This window comes from Vespa crabro, chromosome 19 (assembly GCF_910589235.1).
Source record: "Vespa crabro chromosome 19, iyVesCrab1.2, whole genome shotgun sequence".
Taxonomy (NCBI): Eukaryota; Metazoa; Arthropoda; class Insecta; order Hymenoptera; family Vespidae; genus Vespa; species Vespa crabro.
Window position 1 is genome coordinate 3,245,001 of NC_060973.1, and position 22,500 is coordinate 3,267,500.

At 31.0% G+C, this 22,500-nt stretch overlaps 1 protein-coding gene across 13 annotated transcripts in view; it reads right to left on the reverse strand.

Annotated features, from left to right (window-relative positions):
• The window catches only part of LOC124430808 (glutamate receptor ionotropic, kainate 2), a 252,763-nt gene that overhangs the window by 192,740 nt on the left and 37,523 nt on the right, over positions 1-22,500 (reverse strand). For 6 of the 13 annotated variants that reach the window (XR_006943847.1, XM_046977884.1, XM_046977883.1 and 3 more), the window contains exon 1: positions 21,895-22,500. This exon is cut by the window's right edge. The gene's annotated coding sequence lies outside the window, so the exon portion shown is untranslated. The remainder of the gene's footprint in view (positions 1-21,894) is intronic. The other 7 variants (XM_046977881.1, XM_046977882.1, XM_046977878.1 and 4 more) reach the window with 7 other exon arrangements.

Here is a 22,500-nt window from a genome sequence, read left to right on the forward strand (position 1 = left end):
TCTGTCTCTCGCACCCTTTATCTCTTTCTCTCTCTCCCCTTCCTTTCTCTTGGTATAAGGTGGTCCCGTTAAATCGAGGTAGGATTTGAATAAATTATTTGCCAGCGTAAATCCAAAGTCCTCGACGACCTCTTTCCTTAAAGCGATCGGTAGACGAATTCGAAACAGTTCCCTGTTCTTGCCCCTTTTTATTACCTTCCATTAAAGGTCGAATATTCGAACGAAAGAAAAAAAAAAAAAAAGAAGAACGTTAGGAATTGAATGGAGAAGAAACGAGAGAGATTAGAATAGAGTCGATTTTTTCAACGATTTGAAAAAACATTTTCTTTCGATTTGCATTCGTTACGACATTGATTTTCTTAAAGAGAAAAAAAATATCCAAGTTCTTTCGAGAGTTGAAAATAATTATAGGCTTACAAAAAAAAAAAAAAATATATATATATATATATACATAAATACATACATACAAGCTCAGTCGATTCGTTTGTTTATATCGAAGAAAAATTAGATGATTGTGAAATTGTGAAAGATTATTAATTAAATTTTATTTTGCGTATATTAAAAAAAAAAAAAAAAAAAAAAAAAAAAGAAAGAATTCATTTTCACAAACATGATTACCATGAAAATTTTACGATAATGCACTATCATTGATATATAGAAATATATGTAATTCAGTGTGACCTAACTCTCTCTCCCTCCCTCCCTCCCTCTCTCTCTTTCTCTCTCTCTCTCTCTCTCTCACTCTCTTTTTCTGACATTTTACACGAGCGATGAAACCAAGCGAGGTTTGTCTCCATTTGAATTATGCACGATCATTGATGTAGAGTAACGTGAATTATAGTCGGTGAAATCGTTCGGTCGTATACGAGGAAGAGATAAAATGAGCGTCGAGTGGACCAGAGAGAGCATCCTCATACATTTGCGTAGATCACAATATATACATATGAGTATATATATGCAATAATACATATACGCACATATATATATATATATATATATATATATATATATATATATATATATATATATATACGTAGTAAATAATGATGGCAAAGATTGTACCCTATACCAGTGACAATTTCCGAACAGGTTAATATCATTGGCCAGCGTCAAACGTTGTCAAAGTTAGAAGCTCATGGCTACTAAGTTACCAAACTACTCTGAGTTCTAATTCGTGTGCCGCGTTAAAGGGATTCCATTGAATGATCCTCTAAAGTGAAACAGAGAGAGAGAGAGAGAGAGAGAGAGAGAGAGAGAGAGAGAGTAAGAGAGACAAAGGAGATAGTCGAAGGTACGAACGCATAATGCTAGTAGACACCTAAACGAGCGAATAGTAGCAGGAAGGGTGCCACATTTCCGTCGAATTGCTCAAACGACCGTGCGATACACTCTCCCTTGTCCTATGTACATGAGCGTATATATATATATATATATATATATATATATATGTGTGTGTATATATATATGTATATATGTGTATATGTATATATGTATGTGATCAGCTTCTGACATGGTGGCAGGCCAATTTCATGGCAACGTTGGTCATGAATCAAAGCCCGTTGGGGACACTTAAACGGCCATGGAGGCCTACGATAGGGGACGAAGCTCGTAGGAGGAGTTCCATGAAATGTGTATGTGTGAAAGAGCGAGAGAGAGAGAGAGAGAGAGAGAGGCGATGACGACAACGACGACGACTAAACATTCGTCTATATACAATACATATACCATGAAGCATGGCAATCCGTTGAATAATTACCCAATTCAATACGTAATCACGCTACTTCCTGACCTGGTAACCCTCCTTCAGTAGTTCGCCAGTTCCGTTTTGGCTTTTCCTCACTCTCCCTGAGCCCCTTCCTCTCCTTCTCTCACACCCTCTTTCTCTAGCTTCTCTTCCTCGTCTCTCTTCTTGACCAACCTCATAGCAATGTCTATCAACGCTCAGCAACGCATCATCTTCCTTCCTTCCTTCCTTCCTTCCTTCCTTCCTTCCTTCCTTCCTTCCTTCCTTCCTTCCCTCTCACTCTTCCTCCTCTCCGACCTCAGATTGTGAAACACCTCACCACACGGGCCACGATAGGTACGTAATCCCATTTAAGCCATCCATAAGCGTATTCAAGCAACCAAGGGTAGCTCTCAAACGACTGTATTATGATCATAAAGGAGCTTTAACTATCCTCTATTACTAAACTAATCTTTGAAATACTTCAGAGAGATTAAACGTTTTATATATATATATATATATTCCTTTTTTTTTTTGATCATACATTGATCATTGATTCGTTTCATTTGTCTTTAGCTTTTCTTTTTTCTTTTTTTTCTTTACTTTTGTTTCGTTTGCTTTTTCTTCATTTTTTTTTCCTTTTTTTATATAGTCTGGGAAATTTCGTGAACGAAAAGAACGTAATCGACATTTTCGATCGAATTGAAATTATCGATCTATATTCCCCTTCGTTCCAAACACCCATCTTATCTCCATTTCTCCGTTACACACCCTCCTCCCCCTTTTTCACCGTTAGGAAAGAGGAAGAGAATATCTCTGTCGGATTTTCGTAACTTCACTCGAGACGATGTTCTGGCGTCTAGTTTCTCGACCTCGTTTCAGTTCGACGGATATGTCGAACTATAAGGACACATCAGAGTAGAACGTATCGTTGCCGATAGCCGCCATTTCGTCTTTTATATCCTTGGAAAATAGTACGACGTGAGAATGGCAGTAGTACAAACTTGTATATGGTCATACGCGTTCAAAGAAAATCATATCTCCCATTTTCCTTTGTTTTTTTTCTTTTCGTAATTCCTTTAATTCCTCGATCAATATTTTGTAAGAATAATTTGTCAAAATAATATGAAAACAAAGCAAAATAAAACAAAACAAAAAAAAAAATAAAAGAAGTACAGCGACAATATTAAAATGTATATTACTTTCTTAATCGATCAAATCTTTTTCTTCTTTTTTTTTTTTTTTTAATTTACATATTGATAGTAATAATATGATAGTAATAAGGATTGAAATTATGTCGTACAGAATATAGACGTCGTTGTTTTCTTGATCGATGATATTTTCATTTCTTATATCGTTTAATTCATTCTTTTCTTAAACATCGATTGGACACCGAAATATATTTGATATATTAATTTGTAAATTCTTAAGGAATATATTACAGTAGTATATAAAAATAATGTCAAGTGAAACGATCTAACTTTTTTAATTTACTTTGAATTCATTTTGAATGTTTCATTTAATGCGCTTTACGCGCGTTAATCATAAATGAATACTTTAGAAATCGATTAAAGCTTAATAGAGGTATAATAAAAATAAGAAAAAAAAAAAAAAAATAATAAAAAACAACCAGACACATACACACATACACACACACACTATACATTAGAAATATTTGTTATATCGATCGTCTACGATTTCTTTCATTTAATATCACTTGAAATTTCTTTCTAAATAGTAAAAATTCGAATAGAATATCTTTTATCGTAGCATTCTTATTTTAACGAATTGTCGATTCTCCAAGGACACGTAGAATTTCGCACGAGTGTTCATAATCGATTCAGATGACATCCTTTGACCAATCCCTCTTCGATCGACAAACGAAAACGCATTGAAGCGATCGAACGTAGCGATCGTATTTCTCCTCGTTGTTCCTATTATTCGTCACGCGCGCGAGTCGCTTCGTAAATTATGCAAGTCTTGCACGAAAGGGTGGTAAAGGGGAGGTGTGGAGGAATGAGGGGTTGAGGGTATGGAGAGTGTTACCGAGGAAGAACTACTAGTATCCACTACCGAAATCGAATGAAACTCTCACGAATCCTGGAATCGTTAACGGTCCTTGCGACACGAACAAATGTTAGTACGTGTTCGTTTGTAACAACAACAACAAAAGAAAAAATAAATAAATAAATAAATAAATAAAAAGAAACGAGTTGAATGCATTAAATTTAAACAAAAAAAAAAAAAAGAGAGAGAGAGAGAAATACAGCTTCCGTGTTTAATGTTAATGTTAGCAAGCTTCGCTAACAAACGTAACGTCGCTCTCTATTTTTCCTTTTTTTTTCTATAAAATACATGATTTTATTCTATCTTTTTTTTTCTCTTTTTTTCTCTATAAAAGAAAAAAAAAAAAAAAAAAAAAAAATATCACACCAAAACAATACGTAATCGTAAAATTTTGTAAACCTTCAATAATAATAAAAATTGGAACGAGCAATAATGTTTCGACAAATACTATATAGATTTATATCGAACATTTAATATCGTTATGTATTGTTTAAAAATGTATATGATATTTACAAAGATTTTCAGGGATTATTTCGATTAAAAACGATTTTTGTATTATTTATAAATACAAATGATTTCTAACGAAGCGACATAATAATAATAATAATGATAATAATAATAATAATAATAACAGTAATATTTCTTTCGTTTATGTTTAAGAAAAAAAAAAGTAAAAAATGCAGAGAATGCAGTAAAACGTTCTCTCTCTCTCTTTCTCTCTCTCTCTCTCTCGGTGGAATAAAATCGGACGAAAAAGGTAAAAGTCGTGTCTTAGGTTAAAAAAAAAGCAAAGAAAAAAAAGAAAAAAAAAAGAGAAGAGAAGAAAAAAAAAAGGAAGAAAAAAATTCAAATTCAGGATGGTAAACAGGCCGGTTAGAAAGTAATTAGAAAAATTTCCATTTCGAGCACGTCTCGTTGGTCCTCGAATAGTAGCTAAACTGGCAATGCTATTCTTTGCAATGTGTCCGGTGTCTCGCTCGTTCGCATTATTATTTTGTGTTACCGTGTTTTATCTTTTTTCTTTTTCCTGTTTTTTTTTTTATCCCCTCCTTTTCCTTTTTTGTCATTTTGTTTTAACACACTTTTCATGATATTCCACGTCCCAAAAATTTCGATTTACCACAGAGCATGGTCAACGTTCTCTCGGAAATTCGACGCTAAAAAAAATATTAAAAAGAAAAAAAAAATATATATATATATATAATATATAAATAAAACAAAAGAAAAAAAAAAAAAGGAAGAAAAACCAGAGTCAAAATATCGCGTACACTATTGAACGTTATCACGTACAGATTGATAAACGTACTCGTATAGATTGATGACGTTTGGAATTAGTTTAATCGTCGATTCTAAAGAGAGTGCTATTGCTCGTTAAAATAGCTCATGCGTGTATCATCGGATGAATTAACGAAGAGGATAAGTAACATTATTGAGGGTTAAAACGTAATGGACGATTTTCGAGAATAAGCTTACCTTTTCCGGTCAACAAGACGAGAAAATGTTTTTTTTTTTTTTTTTTTTTTTTTTTATTTGTTTCTTTCTCTTTTTCTTTTTTTTTTTTTTCTTTTTTCGTTTCAATTCCATACTTTGATTCCATTAATCGAACAGTTGACTTAATGCTATCTCGGTCATTCTATCACACGAGCTTCGAAATTGTCTTTCTTTTCTTCTAAAAGCTTAACTTTTGCCTTTGGATTACGTTAAATTACGATTAGTCTCTTTTTCAGAAAAGCAAGAGAGAGAGAGAGAGAGAGAGTGTTCTATACAAATATGATCTTATCGATATCGGCTTATAATAAATTCTTTTAAAAATCAATTACCCCTTTTCGAGATTTTTCAATCATATTTTCTTCCTCGTATCGGTATACATCAAAGATTAGCTTATAAAACTGTACGTTTAATTGCAAATTTGAAAAATATCGATTAAAAAGGAGAAAATAAAATGTAATCATGATTTCAAATCATTTAAAAATCTTTTTGTACCGATACACTATGATTACAATTCGTATGAACGATTTCTATTAATTAGAATATTTGTAGTTGTAATTTTAAAAGTAAATACGATGTAAAAATTCTCTTCGATGTTCTTTGAAATTTAAAAAGGATAAAAAAAAGAGAGAGAAAGAGAAAGAGAGAGAGAGAGAGAGAGAGAGAGAGAGAGAGAGAGAGGATAAAAGAATATAGTAAAGAAAAGTTTGTGACAATAAAAAGAAGAACCACCTACGCTCGTCATAGTCTCGACGCAAATAGAGACACGAATTCTAAAGGGCAAAGAGCAAAGGGTAAAGGGTTTACCCAAGGCACTCGTAAGACTGTGAAAGGAACGTGGTAAGTTAGGAGAGACGACCGGGGTTAGGAAGGTTTGTAACTTCGAGTACGTACTTCGTAGTTGCTTGTCGTGAGTACATTTCTCTTCACTTTCGATGGATACTAATACATACAAACGGTGAGAAATACAGACCTACATATAACAAGTAGAAGATAGTTCATAATTATCGATCCTTCTACCATAATATCTCCGTTAACTCAAAACTATTAATCGTCTAATTGACTCGACGATAGGTCAATTGATTGAATCATCGAGATCTAAAGATCATTTGTTTGAGTCGAATGCATACGATGATCTTTTTTAAATCTTCAAAAATTCTTTTAATTTTATTAAATAATCGTATAATTAGACGGATATTAAAATGATGCTATTAGATAATAACAAATATCTCTAGTGGAACGTTGTTATCTTTGTTATCGCTGTAATTAATGATTTCTTTCTTTTTTTTTTTTCTTTTCTTTTCTGTTTCTTTTTTTTCTTTTATTTTTCTTTTCTTTCTCCCTCTCTTCTTTTCTTTTTTTTCTTTTTTTTTTTTTATTTTTTTCTTTTGACCTGTACTGACCGTTTATTCATCGTTGAAAAATAATGAAAGAAAGCGATTCGTGAAAATAAGTACTACTTGGTACTAATTGCAAGATAACCAAACTTGAAGAGTTTCATAAAAAAAAAAAAAAAGAAAGAAAAAAGAGAAAGATAGAAGGAGGGCTGTCTCGTATGGTAATGCTCGATAAAAGTATCCTTAAATAAAGAAGGAGTTAGCCTACCCTTCTCGTCTCAAGTGCAGAATGCAAAAGAGAAAATATGAAAAGATGAAGTCGAGCCACGACCGTAATTACTTCTTACGACTTCTTATATTACGTATATATATACATATAAATAAAAGAATTTAAAGGAACGTTAAAAGTCCATTGCAAATTTTATGAGAATATAATGATCGTTAGAAAATTGTCTAATTTCAAGCCGATTTTTTATATATTATTTTTCTATTCAAACATCGAATATGACGTGTTTAATCTTTCATAAGAAGAAGAAAATATTCTTTTTTAAATACTTTTCGAACAATCGTTTACTTACGAATACAAGATAAGAAAATTTGTATTATACCAAACGAAGAACGATTTAAAAAAAAAGAAAGAAAGAAAGAAAGAAAGAAAGAAAAAGAAAACATTATTTATATTATTAGTATTTTTATAAAGTAAAAAAAAAATAATTATAAATCGGAGAAAAGGGATTCTCTTTCGTTAATTGAACGAACAAACTGTTAATTGTTGAACTTCGACGATAAAGTTTAACCCTTGTTTTATCTCAAAATTCTATTTACACCATACGTGCGAAATTTTTTCTCTCTTTCACCGTGAGAAACGTGTTTTTTTTTTTTATTTTTTATTTATTTATTTTTTTTTTTTTTTTTGATGAAGATATGTTCGAAAGAAAAATTTACCCGTATAAAACCGTTTTATACAATTAATTGTTTTATAACGTTTTACTGGTAATAAAAAAAAAAAAAAAAAAAAGAAAAAAAAAAAAAAGTAATAATAATAATAATAAAGCATAATAATCATATAACATATATTTTAGAATTTATTAAAAGAAATAAAGATTGCAATAACGTGTATCTAAATTAACGACATTGAGAAAATTAAAAAGGAAATAAAAACAAAAAAAAAAAAAAAAAGGAAAACCACATAATTTCGAGAATATACGAATATTCACCCTGCATTTTAATTTGCAAGGTTAACATTGAATAATATTAAAAATCACAGGTACAATTAAATATAAAAAAATTAAGGTGCCTGGAGCTGAGAAAAAAAGAAAATAAATAGAGAGAGAGAAAGAGAGAGAGAGAGAAAGAGAGGGAGGGAGAATTTGATAAATGCTTTAAATCAAAATAAAAACTTATGATAAATCTTAAATTTCTCATTAGTCCATCAAGCAATATATAAAACTTTCTTTTATCATTATTTTAAGAAATTAACCAACCAACTCGCATAAAAAAATTAAATAAGAACTAACCTGTCAGTTCTCTCGTAGGAGTATATATGAAAAGTGATTTAAAAGTATGATCCCTTGAAGTTTATTTGACAAAGGCGAGATGAATTCTTTGAACTAGAAAGAAAGAAGAGGAAAGAAAGAAAAAAAAGAAAGAAAGAGAGAGAGAGAGAGAGAGAGATAGATAGAGATAGAGATAAAAAAAAAAAAAAAGAAAAGAAAAAGGAAAAAGAATAGAGAAATCCTGTAGATTTTTAGTGTTCAACGTTTAGGAACCACAATTCAGTGAACAAGCTGGGAAGGGTTGGGGGAAACTTGAAGGGTTGAAACTTAGTTGTTGGTGAAAGTCGAGCTTAGTGAAGGGTTGAAAAGGATGAGAAAGAGAGAGAGAGAGAGAGAGAGAGAGAGAGAGAGAGATGTACAGAAGCAGGATATAGAAGAGTAGAAAAGGTAGAATTGCAAAAAGGAACGAGGGAACGATGAGACATGAGACTTTTTACTGCGTGCAGTCACCTGAAATAAAATAATGAGAAGGGAAAAAATGAAAAAGACTCTTTACCCAGAGAATATAATGCAATTCTCAACGCGAGACCGCGCGTTGGTTCCGCGTTGGCTTCCACGGCCAACCTGCGTGCCCCGAGATGTATTATTTTACAGCCGACCCAGATGGCCCGACGTCGACTTATTGTTGCTATTTTACGCGAATATTTGACGTCGCATTGTGAACCGGCGACGTCCATCCTTTTCTTTCTCCCATTCTTCTTTTCTTTCTTCTTCTTCTTCTTTTTCCTTTTTTTTTTTTTTGTTTTGTTTTGTTTTTTCTTTCTTTCTTTCTTTCTTCCTCTCTATCTGTCATTCTATCTCTCTCTCTCTCTCTCTCTCTCTCTCGCTTCATAGTTTTTAAAGGTCGCTTGGAAGAAAAGTTTTCGACGTCGATGGACTACATTAATAGACGTTCCGAAGCGTTTTCTCTCTTTAATTTCTTTCTCACCCTCTTCTTTTTACCTAATTTTTTTCTTTTCTTTGTTTCCTTTTTTCTTCTTTTTTTTCTTTTTTCTTTTTTTTTTTTTTTTGTTCTTCTACCCAGATCCTCCTCGTATCGACCTTCCGAACAACTCGATCGTTTTCTTCGCCCGTGTTAAGTAAAAGAAAGGAAAGTTAGATAAGAAAGAAAAAAGATAGTAGATTCTGTTTCAATGAAAATATACTCCTATTTATTTCTCTCTCTCTCTCTCTCTCTCTCTCTCTCTCTTTCTGTTCCTCTCTCTCTTTCTCTTCCTCTCTCTCCCTTTCTCTCTTCGTTTTTTAACGACGAAGAAAGAATGAAGGAAAAAAAAGAAAAATTGAAAAGAAAATAGGATGTTTTGTTTCGTAGAAAGATTGATCTATGATTCTCGTCAGCCGTTGAAATGATTAATGACAATAAACGTATATCGTTACTTTCATATTATTTGACGTCATCAATGCGATCGTTCTCTTTAATCATAGATCTTCTAAAGAAATAAGCTTTGCTAGTCGTTCGATCATTGAAAATGTTCAATGCTTGAATGATACAAAGTTGAAATTTTGATAAATCGAAATTACTTTCTTACGACTTCTTCTATTTTTCTTCTTTTATAATAGATCACATATATATGCACACACACACACACACACACACACACACACAGCCATACATACATACACACAGACATACATACATACATACATACATACATACATACATACATACATACATACATACATACATACATACATACATACATACATACATACATACATACATACATACACGTATACAGAAAATTTCACATACAAACATAAATAAGTACAATATCTACTTTATACTTATACATGAAAGGCAACTGAGCCGGTCTCATTTTATCGAAAAGTCGGAAACTGGCTCTCTCGAGCCACCAGGAAATTGCAAGTAAATTTTTGACGACCTGCTACTACGCTTCGAAGGTCCGATAACTGAAGTGAGAGAGAGAGAGAGAAAGAGAGAGAGAGAAAGAGAGAGAGAGAAAGAGAGAGAGAGAAAGAGAGAAGTATAATCTGACGAAAAATATGAAGAAACACGAAAAGACTGGAATGAAAAGAGCGATTTAATGAGAAAAAAAGAGAGAGAGAGAGAGAGAGAATAAAATTCAAGAAAGATAAAAGAAGTCTCACTAGAAACTACTGGGAAAATTCTAGCAACAGAGAGAGAGAGAGAGAGAGAGAGAGAGAGAGAGAGAGAGAGAGAAAAAAGGAAATAGTTTCCACGCATGTTCTTAACGAAGAGTAAAATATGGAAAAATTTGAAATATAAAAAACCCCGGTGTATGACGACCGGTATGAAAGCGAAAGAATTTTCTCTTCTCTTTGACGATGATCTTCTGTAAAAAAAAAAAAAAAAAAAAAAAATAAAAAAAAAGAAAAAAAGAAACAGCAACTCAACTCGTGACTGACTCTGAACGAAGTTGAAATTGGTTGCTAGTAGTTTATCCGCTGTTATTACACGATTATTCCTACTGGTACTGACAGTGTCACTCTCCTAATAAGTAGTAATATCACTGCTACTGATACTGACGGTTTCATCGTGTTACCTCTTATCATGAATCAACGTAACCTGACAGACTACTTCTCGCTACATTTTGCACGCAAAACGTTTTTCTAATTAATCCAGAAACTACTCTACTACCGGGGACACTTTTATAGAATATTTCATTACATCCACAAGTCACGTTTCTAGATAACTCATGTATATTCTCCTTCCTTATTCATCTTCTTCTTTTTCATCATCTTCTTTTTCTTCTTCTTCTTCTTCTATTTCTTCTCGTCTTCTGTTTCTGTCTAGTCGTTTCTTTTTTTTCTTCTTCTTCTTCTTTCTTCACTTCCTCTCTTCTTTCCTCATCATCGCTCTATTTTCTTCTTTTCTCTCTCTTGTTTTTTCTTTTTTTTTTTTTTTTTATTCAAAGAATTCCAAATGGAATTTCAATTAGAATTTATAGCTTTAACTCTTTCTCTCTCTCTCTCTCTCTCTCTCTCTCTCTTCTTTTATTTTTTCCTCTTTCTTTTTTTCTTTCTTCTCCTCTATACTTTGAAAGCATTGCTCAATGTTGAAGATCGATCAAGGTCTTTTCGAGAACCTTCGACACGTTCTTCATAATTTCTAATTCAATCGATACTTCGTGATGCGAGCTACTGACGAAATTATAGCTTGTCAATAATTTACATATTTAAACGATCGAGTTGGAAAAATGGCAATCGCCTGTTAAATTTTATCTACGTCAATATTTTATCTACGTTGAATAAATACGTTTAAAATTTTCACCCTACGCTCTACCCTCCCCTCTCCCTACCTCCAGTTTTTATTATATCTCATATATAGATATATATATATATATATATATATATATATATATATATCTAAATGTTCTATAGAGTTATATATTTGTTTGCGTCCACCTATCTATATTTTAATCTTTAAAACGAGCCATAACTAAAACGTTAAATCAGCTGTGTAACTTTCGAATTAAAATGCGAACAGGCCCGTAACTATGTCAATCTTTTTATTATACGTCGCCCGATCGGATTAACTTTTTAGTCGTTTCGCGCACGATATTTCGTTTTCCTTTTCCTACGTCGAATCTCACAAGTACCGTATTCGCATACGTACTCGAGCACACATACAGACACATATACACACACAAATATATACATAAATGCAAAAACGAGATAAAAATATATCAGAAGAGTTTATGGTATTCATTCGTTTTGAAATATCTCGACAGATATCTAATATATCGATCCAATGACAGTAATCTTATAAAGTCCGATTGATTTTCCATTCGGGCATATTTATTATATGGACTATCTACCTGTCGTGTTTATATTGAACAATGAAACGTAATATTTATAATATAAAAAAATCAACGAGAAATCATATTAATTACATTATTAATAATAATTTACATTCGAATGCGAATTCGAACGTTTAATTTATCATCTCCTTATTGCAAACTAATTTCGTATGCCTTGAATATCCTCAAATCGCCGTTCTCAATTCTATTGAAAATTAATTAGGGTGATGTTTCAACGATGATTTCTATTTAACGAAATACTCGAGCTTGCATATGAAATTCGATAATAATTAACTTGTGTTAGGACGAGCTCGAGATCAAAAATCAGTGAGATTACCATGTACAAAAAACAAAATAAAAAAAAAATAAGAGAGAGAGAGAGAGAGAGAAAGAGAGACACTGAGAGGATTTGGTGATTAAAAATCAATCAACTTTACTCGTGGTACCTATCGGTCAAGCACGAGGAGATTATCGAATGGTATTGATTAAAGAGCTCGAACCGATGACGATGTTATTGAGATTCTTAAAATATATCGTGAAATCTCGATTCATCGTCGACAGCAATTATTATTCGTTTAACAAGTTGTCTTTCTCTCTCTCTCTCTCTCTCTCTCTCTCTCTCTCTCTCTATCTATCTATCTCTTCCTTCCTCTTTCTCTCTCTCTTTAGCTCTTAAAAGTTATCATCGGTAAAATTTCATATAAAAAAAAAAAAAAAAATGAAGACATATAAGATCCAATCGAATCTATTTGTCTTAGTAAGAATTGCAAGTTCGTTTGCAATTCATTGTAAAAATTTTTCATTTGTAAAATATTCCATTGTAAAAAATTTCCATTGTAAAGAATTGCATTGTAAAAAAAAAAAACTTTTCACAATTAATTCAATGTCAATGTAATATGGATAAAAATTTTTTATTAAATCAATTCTTCCTTGATTGATTTAAATAAATATTAAAAAAAAAAAAAAAAAAAAAAATGATGTATCGGATCAGCGTGATTTTCTTGTTCTTTTTTTTTTGTTTCTGTTTTTCTTTTTTTTTTTGTTTCTGTTTTTCTTTTTTGTTTTTTTTTTCTTTTGTTTTTTATTCTTATACTTCTCAAGGTGTTGAACAGGAATCTTATTTTTTTTTTTTTTTTTTTTTTTTTTTTTTTTTTTAAAGAAACAATACATATGTCAAAGGAGAAAAATCAAGATGTAAAAAGTGCAATTGTCCGTTCGGATTCGTTATCTCTCCCCCCTTCCCTCCAAAAGAAATAAAAAAAAAAAAAAAGAAACAAAAGAACAAAATAAAAGGGAAGAAAAGAAAATTCATTGGATTTCAAACGATCTCTATCGTAATATTATTTATTAATTATCTTTCTCAATTATTTCAAGGATCAATGGTATATGATCGACGGTAATTGCATAGACAAAATGGAGAGATCCATTTGTCGAGTTAAAGGAAAGAAAAAAAAAAACAAAAAAAAAACAAAAAAGAGAGAAAAGGAAGAAAAGAAAGAAATAAGAAAAAAAAGAAGAGAGAAAGAGAAAGAAAAAGTAGAAAAACATTATTCACCGAGAGAATCGGATACTCTCTTAAATCGTCGTCCAAATATTTGCATCAATTCTATTATCTCGATGAATCTTCATTCGATTATTCCGTCGAATCGTGAGAAATTAAATCGCATAATTCATCATCGTACCTACATTCCCATTTCATTCTCCTTTTGACAATTCGATGATTTTCGAATTGAAAGGAGGGGGGGGGGGGACAGAAAAAGAAAAAAAGAGGATACGAACGATTATCGATTCTCTGACGAAGACCATGAATCTCTCGTGATCGACGCGAGTCTTCGTGAGTTTGAAAGGAAAAAAAAAAAAAAAAAAAAAAAAAAAAACAAAAAAAAGGAAAGAAAAAAAAAATAAAACAAACAAACAAATAAATAAATAAAATTAAATCAAAACGACAGGAAACGAAGAGGGGAAAAAGAAAACAAAAACAAAAACAAAAACAAAAAATTCTTAAATAATATGACAGACCGTCGTGATTTTTAGTTATTGTTCTACGTACGGACGAGAAATTCGGAAAATTTCATTGCAAAATTTAACTCGGTCAACCGGATTCCGCAACCATAGGTTTCATCGAATCTCCCACATCGTGTTGCCTCTTTCACTCTTCCTCTCTCTCCCTCCCTCCATCTCTCTCTCTCTCTCTCTCTCTCTCTCTCTCTCTCTCTTCCCGTACCCTCTATACCTCACCCTCGTCGTATATAATCGATGTTTCTGCAAACGGGCGAACCACGACGTAGCGAGAATAGTTTCGAGTCCTTTTTTCGTTCCAGTTACGTGCTGCACAATTCCTGCGGTCTCATAAATCTCTTCCCTCTTCCTCGTTCTCAGTGTAGCTCTCTCAACTGCACCTCCTTCCCTTCTGCACTATTCTCTTCTCCTCATACCCCTCATGGCACTCTTTCTCTTTCTCTTTCTCTCGCTCTCTCTTTCTCTTTCTCTTTCTTTCTTTTTCTTGTAATCGTCCATTACGCTCTAGCCACTCGTCGAACCTCGTCGAACCTCGTCTTTTCCACTATTTGTTCTATCCATAAAGGTGTATCGAACTCGTTTCTATATATATATGTATATATGTATATGCATGGGTGCATGTATATATGCATGTATGTACGTATATATGTGTAACTTTTCGAACACTTAAGTAACATTCTAAGCTATCTCCTTCTCTCCTTATTTTTTTTCTCTTCCTTCTCTCCTTTCTTTTCTCTTTCTCTTTTTTTCTGTTTCCTTTTTGTTCTTTTGTGTTCTTTCTTTTTTTTTTTTATTTTCCTTCTTTCTTGCTCTCTCTTTCTCTTTTCTTTTACTTTATCGGCCACTAAAGTCAAACGATATATAAAGAAACGTTCCTATGGTTACTTTTTTTTATCTATATATATATATATATATATATATATTTAAAATCACGAGTATCTTATCTGATCGTATTTTTTTTATTGGTTTTTACGGAATGTTCAATGGCATTTTTAATGAAAATATTGTATGTGTATATATATATATATATATATAGAACTTATCTCGAACTTTATGGAATTATTTTAACAAGGTAACATAATGTTTATTTCCGATAAATTCTCGACAAGATTGAGATATATAATTTTGTTGAATTTTACGTATTAAAACGATGTATTATAAATGGGATAGTTTCGAATAATCCGATATTTCGTTTAATAAATAAAATTTTAATTTTATATCGATGAAAATATAGTTTTTAATTAGAATAATTCAAATGATCATGTCATCGTTTGTTACTATATCTATACTTTACTTAGATCGAGATCATTTTAATCAGGAAGAATTATTATTCGCTAATTATACCAACTTTATTTATCGTATTTTCGTTTCTTTTTTTTTTTTTTCTTTTTTCCTTTTCCTCTCTATTTTCTTTTTTTTTTTATTTATTTATTTATTTGTTTTTCTTTTTTTTTTCTTTTTTTCTTTTTTTTTTTCTTTTTTTTTTTTTGTTTTCCACCCATAGAAGAAGTCTCGCAAATTAATCAGAAAATTGATACGAGCGAAGGATCGAAGAATTAGGAAAAAAAAAAAAAAAAAGAAGAAAAGGAACTAAAATATAAAAAGAATTTAATCTCCTACGAAGTCTGGTCGTACGCACGAATAACATCCAAGCAACATTAATTAGACCCACAATTACGATAATGGGTGAGTTCGTGCATGGCAATTATCGTAGCGCCACGACGGTAGTTAATTAAGAAAAATTCAATTAAGCTCTTTTGGCGGGTACGAGACAGAGGGAGGTAAACGAGGAGGTGTTGGGAATATAGAAATGGCTAAAGCACAGGGAAAAAAAGAGGGGAGAGAGAGAGAGAGATGGAGAGGAAGAGAGAAAGATCGAGAGAGAGAGAGAGAGAGAGAGTGAGATAGAAAAGAAAGAAACGAGAGGAAGGTCGGCTATTACGCGACGCGTGTACGCACACGATAAAAAGAAAAAGGAAAAAGGTTACTTCTGATCTTTTCGAAAGGACGCCTTTCTCATTTTTAGGGTTTTTCTTTTTTTTATTTAATTATTTTTCTTTTTTTTTCTTTAATATTCTTTTTTTTTGTGTTTCTTTATGCTCGTTGTCCCTTCACCGAGGAAAAAAATATTTAACGACGCGTAAAATGATTTTGGCAGTAACGTAGGTCTGAAAGAATCGATCCCTTTGTTCCCCTCAATTTTGTGTACAATTGCGAGAAATTATTTCCTTCTTTTCCTTTTTTTTTTTTTTTTTTTTTTTTTTTTTGGAACGTTCGAAAATTCTGTTATTTTATTTTATTTTTTTTTTCCTCCCTTTGCTTATAAAGCTTATAAATTTTCGAAAGGGTAATATTAGGGTAATATTATTGAGGAATAACTTGATCGATACATCGATAAATTCGATCACACGCGTATATACATATAAAGAATTTAATTAATTTAATATATTCCATCGATTTATACTTACTCGAATAAAGTTTACCTGGTTAAAAATATATTTCTGATAAGCATAAGAATAACGTTAAAGATGAAATATTTCGAAAGAAGATATCTTTGAAAATTTTCGATCTTCTTCCGTACATTTCGAAAACGTTCTTGATCCTTTTGACGTTAACGACGTAAATCCGTACACGTCATTCGTCGAAATAGAATTATCTTCGGCTCTTATCGAATATCTAACTGAGATTATCGTAAAGGAATTATCAATGATTCGTTAATAATATATAACGCATAAAATATAACATGAATCGTAAATAATTAATTAATCATTATTAAACAATGATCGAAATATGATAATAATTAGAAAGAATAAAATTAATGTAAAGATAATAATAATAATAATTTTTAAATGTTATAAGAGTTGACACAGGAATTTCAATGGCACGCATCATCCCCAGTATATTCGATATTCCATGAGATAAGGGAAGTTTGTCTAACAGCAAACTAACCCCTAAACTATCCTCACCTACCAGTTCACCAATTTACCATTACAACTACCATCAACATCATCGTCATTTATACAAATTTCCATCTACATCTCCATCTTCATTTCTATCTCTCTATATTTCTCTCTATCTCTCTCTCTCGATCGAGTTCCACTTAACCGATGACTATCATATCTATCTATCTATCTATCTATCTATCTATCTATCTATCTATCTATCTATCTATCTATCTATCTATCTATCTATCTATTCAGCTGCCCAACTTTTTTTCTCTAACAATTTTCGATAGTACGTACGTACTCGTACATACGTACACAGCAATCTCGGCAAATTGCAATGGACCATACAATACGGACGCAGTTGCTCGTACGACCAAATCTCGTATGCTATGGTTCTCTTACGCTCGTTCTTGTCGAAAATTCGTGGCACAGTACCAGAGTGAAATTCAACGATAACAGAGAGACTGCATTCTAGTTCACTTTGTATATATATATTATATATATATTATATATATATATATATATATATATATATATATATAAAGAAAAAAAAAAAGAAAAGAATATATTTTATATATCCCATTGTTAAAGGAGACTTTATTTTAAATGTATTTATAAAAATAATTCATCGAGATTGTTCGTAGACTTGAAAATTGAATTGTTATTATTAGTTCGATTATATTCAATTATTTTGCTTTATACATAGAACATAAGTTTATCGATCATTAAGATCAAACATTTAAGATAATTGTAGATTGTTGCTTATCTTCAGGCGCGAAAACCGGCTTAATGTTCTATCGTCTTCCGTAGAGAATTATCGAGTTAGTTAGCCGAAGTTATTCTACCAGACTAGTCGGCAGTAGTGCATCCTTGCAAGTTTACGTTCACCAAAGAAATATATTGTCCGTTAGATCAATGATGTGATAACTGAATATGGAGGTCTTCTTCGTTTACTTAAACATTTCTTCGTTCATCCGTATATTTAAATATTACATTAAACTTATTGCCTTTTAAAATAATAATAATATTATCTAATAAATTTTGATTTGTAGAACAATATATATATATATATATATATATATATATATATATATATATATATATATAAAAGTGGATCATCTGATGAGAAAAAAAATAATGATAATAATTTAATATGCACAAATAAATTAATCCTTGGAAAATTTTAAATAAATATGATTTATATGATATTTTAAATAAATATGATAACTATTTCATTAAGATTAATAAACAAAAAAGAAAAGAAAAAAAGAAAAAAGCAAAAGGAAAAGAAGAATACAAGCACACACGATTTCCTTAGTCTCATCAGTAGCGTGATAATAATTAGAGAAAGAAATGTTTAATTAATTAAATGCCGCAAAAATGTAAGCTTTTTAATTCGTGTTCGTCCCTTGTACAATATAACTTGTAAGTGTATCCTTTTCATTCTAGTCGACAAAGTTAATGCTACCGCCTACCACATATTCTTTGTTCCTTTTAATTTCTTAAAAGCCATGAAATGAGAAATGAGAAAACGGTGGAATGCCTGGAGGCGTTCGTAGACTTTCTTTAAACTTAATTTTCCTTTCGTTAAATCGCTTTGTCAAATGCAACGATTAATCTCAAAGAAACAGTTCCGATTCGTCCGCTATTTCCTTTTGTTTTCTTTTTCTTTTCTTTTTATCTTTTTCTTTATCTTTTTCTCTTTTTTCTTTTAATTTTACTTATTTATTTATTTATCTCGTCCAAAGGGAATTTGTGGCAACGCTGAATAAACAATTTTCAAATGTACCAATATATTTGTATAATAATAATAATAATAATAATAATAATAATAATAATAATAATAATAATAATAATAATAATAGCAATTATAACTATTAATATTATTATATCGATGTTTTAGTAATAATAATTACAACAGAAATTGCAACGTCTTCTTCCTTACTTTGATAAACGTTTGAATGGACAACGTAATGAGAAAATTTTCGCATGACTTATCCCCTTGAAAATTGTTCTTAACAATGTCATATATAAAGTATATAAAGTATGAAAATATTTGATAACTTTTAATCATTATCTTATACGAAAAGTAATAATTAATAATTAATAACCAAACAATTTTCATTAAGAATTTAAGAAACGTTAAATTAAAGAAACAATCTCTAATTTATAAAAGGAAACAAAGTGAGTATTAGAAATTTTAAGAATTTCTTTTGGGGCGTACTTGAGTGAAAGGAAGAGGAAAGAGGAAAGAAAAAAAATAAAGAAAGAGAGAAATAAAAAAGAGAGAGAAAAGAGATAACCGATAATGAAAGACAGACGGAGAGACAGAAAGAGAGAGAGAGAGAGAGAGAGAGAGAGAAAGAGATAGAGAGAGAGTATCCAAAGGTATTATCGACTCGATTACGTAGAGAAGGCTACGAAGTAGACAATTTCTACTTTGGATCGACGAGAAGTACCCTGGTTTTCTTCTTTGACGCAAAAGGGCAATAGAGACTGGGCAACGTTCGACGTTCGATTTGGAAAATCCCTACGAGACCGGAATCCAGCCGAAGTACTTCTATTCGGAAGTGCACTTTGAAGGAGTTTCCAAGTCAGTTTATACGTAGATATGGATCGAATATACATATATATATTTATATATATATATATATATATATATATATATATATATTTATATATATACGTATGTGTATATACATATATATGCGTATATATATATATATATATATATATATATATATATATATATATGTATATATATATATAGATGTGTTATATATAAAGTTTGCGAAAGTTTAGGCTACCTGACTACTCCAGAGATTGTGAGAGTTAGAGCGAGAAGGTTAGAGAAGAATAGGAACGACGAAACGGTGGCCGTTCGAGTTTGAATTTACATTTAATAATTGCATTCGATTAATATTCATTGGAATGCAAAGCGATTCTGTAAAACGGCAAATCCACCTTCCTATATATATATATATATATATATATATATATATATATATATATATATATATATATATACATATATATATATATATCTTTTTTTATTTCTCTTTCTTTTTCTCTTTTTCATTCAATTTTTCTTTTTTCTTTTTATTCTTTATATCTTTCACTTCGACGTCCAGCAATACCACAAGGAAAATGGAAATTTTCTAAACGTTTTGCAAAGTCTTAAACGATCAAGAGAGAATGATTCAGTCTCTTGAATCACCTAGTGGCAAAGAAATAAAATTCCGTTTCTCTCTCTCTCTCTCACTCACTCTCTCTCTCTTTTTCTCTTTCTTTGAGAGAATTCTAATGAAATTCGTCTTCGAGCTGGAAGTTCTCGACGGGACCACTAAATTTATTTACCCGAGTAAAGATCGAGAGTGAACGGTCTACCTCGATCTACCAAGGATTTCCTTTCGTATTTTCTATGTATTTTGTAAAATGTAAGTAAAATCGAGACATCCAAGTTAAAGTTGAATTCATTCTTTCAAATAAACATTCTTTTTTTTTTCTCTTTTTTCTTTTTTCTTTTTTCTTTTTTTCATTTCCATTCTCTTCTTCTTCTTCTTCTTTTCTTTTCCTCGTTTTATAGATAAATAAATTGCCTGTTGTAAGATAGACTTTTTGATTGAATAATTCCAGTTTATCGATAGAATCAAATGCAATATTTATTTATTCCAAAAATAAAATAAAAAAGAAAAAGAAAGTATTAGAGAAATATATATTATGAAAACAATGAAATATAAATTTAACGTTATCATTTAATCTAACATTCATCATCGATGATCTCGAATTTAAATTAAATTCGAGAATCTTCAATGATAAAATCTAATGGAAGATCATAGACAAAGTTATTATACACGGAACGCAAGTGTACTAATTACTATGAAACTCGAATCATCAGATTTCGAAGTGAAGGTTAGAATCAGGGATAGATCTGACTATCCGATGTCATCGAAAGATACGTTCGAAACTTTTGAACGTTCTAAGGTAACTCGAGTTTCTATTCGATCGAATATACGATAACGTCTCGTTTACATTGATGAGAACGCACGTAATCTAATCTGACGTCGAACGAAACGATTCGAATTTCATGGCCATGATACTACATAAGCGAGTGACTCTCTGGACCGATGATTATCGGAGTGCATCGTATGTCAGCAATGTCACTTTGAATCTTTATACAGAAGGATCGGATCTATATCAAAAAAAAAAAAAAAAAAGAAAAAAAAAAGAAAAAAATTATCAATAGAAATTCTTTCGTTCATTCTTAAAACGATTATTTAATTATGAGAAATTAAATGAAAAATTTCAATATCTAATATTTACTATATGACGATACGTTTATTATGAAATATCATAATCTATATAAATTTTCAAAAATAATCCATTTAAACATTATTCGTCTTTAAAATAGTCTGACAGGATTAGATCAAATTAAATAACACTATAAACGATTAAAGCCATAAAACGATTGTTTTTCTATGACTCGTTGATGAAACGAGTACGTGATTGTTCAGACTTAAACGTCTCAATATATTATTAAGGATTCTTCATTCTATAAGAAATAGAAACACTCGCTTGTAAAAGATTAGAAAAGTAAGAAAATAAAGGAAAGATAGAAACTAATTGGATTGATCGAAGATCAATCGTTTCTTCTTGTATTACAACGAAGAAAAAAATGAGACGATCTTCATTGAAAATTTTCCCCCATAAGTACGATCCCCATAAGATAAAGTTAACGTAACGAAACTTGCATCTCGATTCGACGGTATACCGAAATCGTCCTGAAAGCGTTTCACTTAGAAAAGATAAGAAATAAATAGAAAAAGAGAGATAGAGACAGAGACAGAGATAGAGAGAGAGAGAGAGAGAGAGAGAGAGAGAGAGAGAGAAAGTGACAAACAAAAACAAAAACAAAAACGCAAAACAAAACAAAACGAAATTAAAGAAAAAAAGAAAGAATGAAAAAAATGTCCATACCTGAGAAATCTTCGTTAGAGCATCGTGTCGATCCTTATATCTTCCACGAAGAAAACAAGAAACACATGAGTGATAAAAAAAAAAAAAAGAAAGGACTCTTCTAACACCTTTCGTTCTTAGCCATTTGAATGAAAGCACATTCCCTTTCTCCTTGATTTGTCACAGAAGAAATAAGGAGAAGAAAATAAAACAGGAAAAAGAAAAAGAAAACAAATATCAACACGTTCGTCGTCCTTTTAAAATGTTAACAACAAATCTCACAATCATAAACGGTACATACATACGTCACCGTATTTAAACGTCTCTTACGTGATGGAATTATATCTCTCGAATCTTTTCCGAACAATAGAAACACAATAATCAACGAGACACGCACACACGACACACGTCGATTAGATTTTTCTTCGGCAGAGTAGGAGAAATTAATTAGAAGAAAATATAAAAGAATAATAAAAAAAGAAAAACGAGTTCAATGAATTGACAGATCTACGGTGGGGAAAGTTAAAGGAAGAAATAAAGATTAGAAAATTAAAGAAGAAAATTGTTGAAGATAAAAACGAGATGTATTTCATACGAGTTATTAATAAATCCTTGCGTTATAGGTCC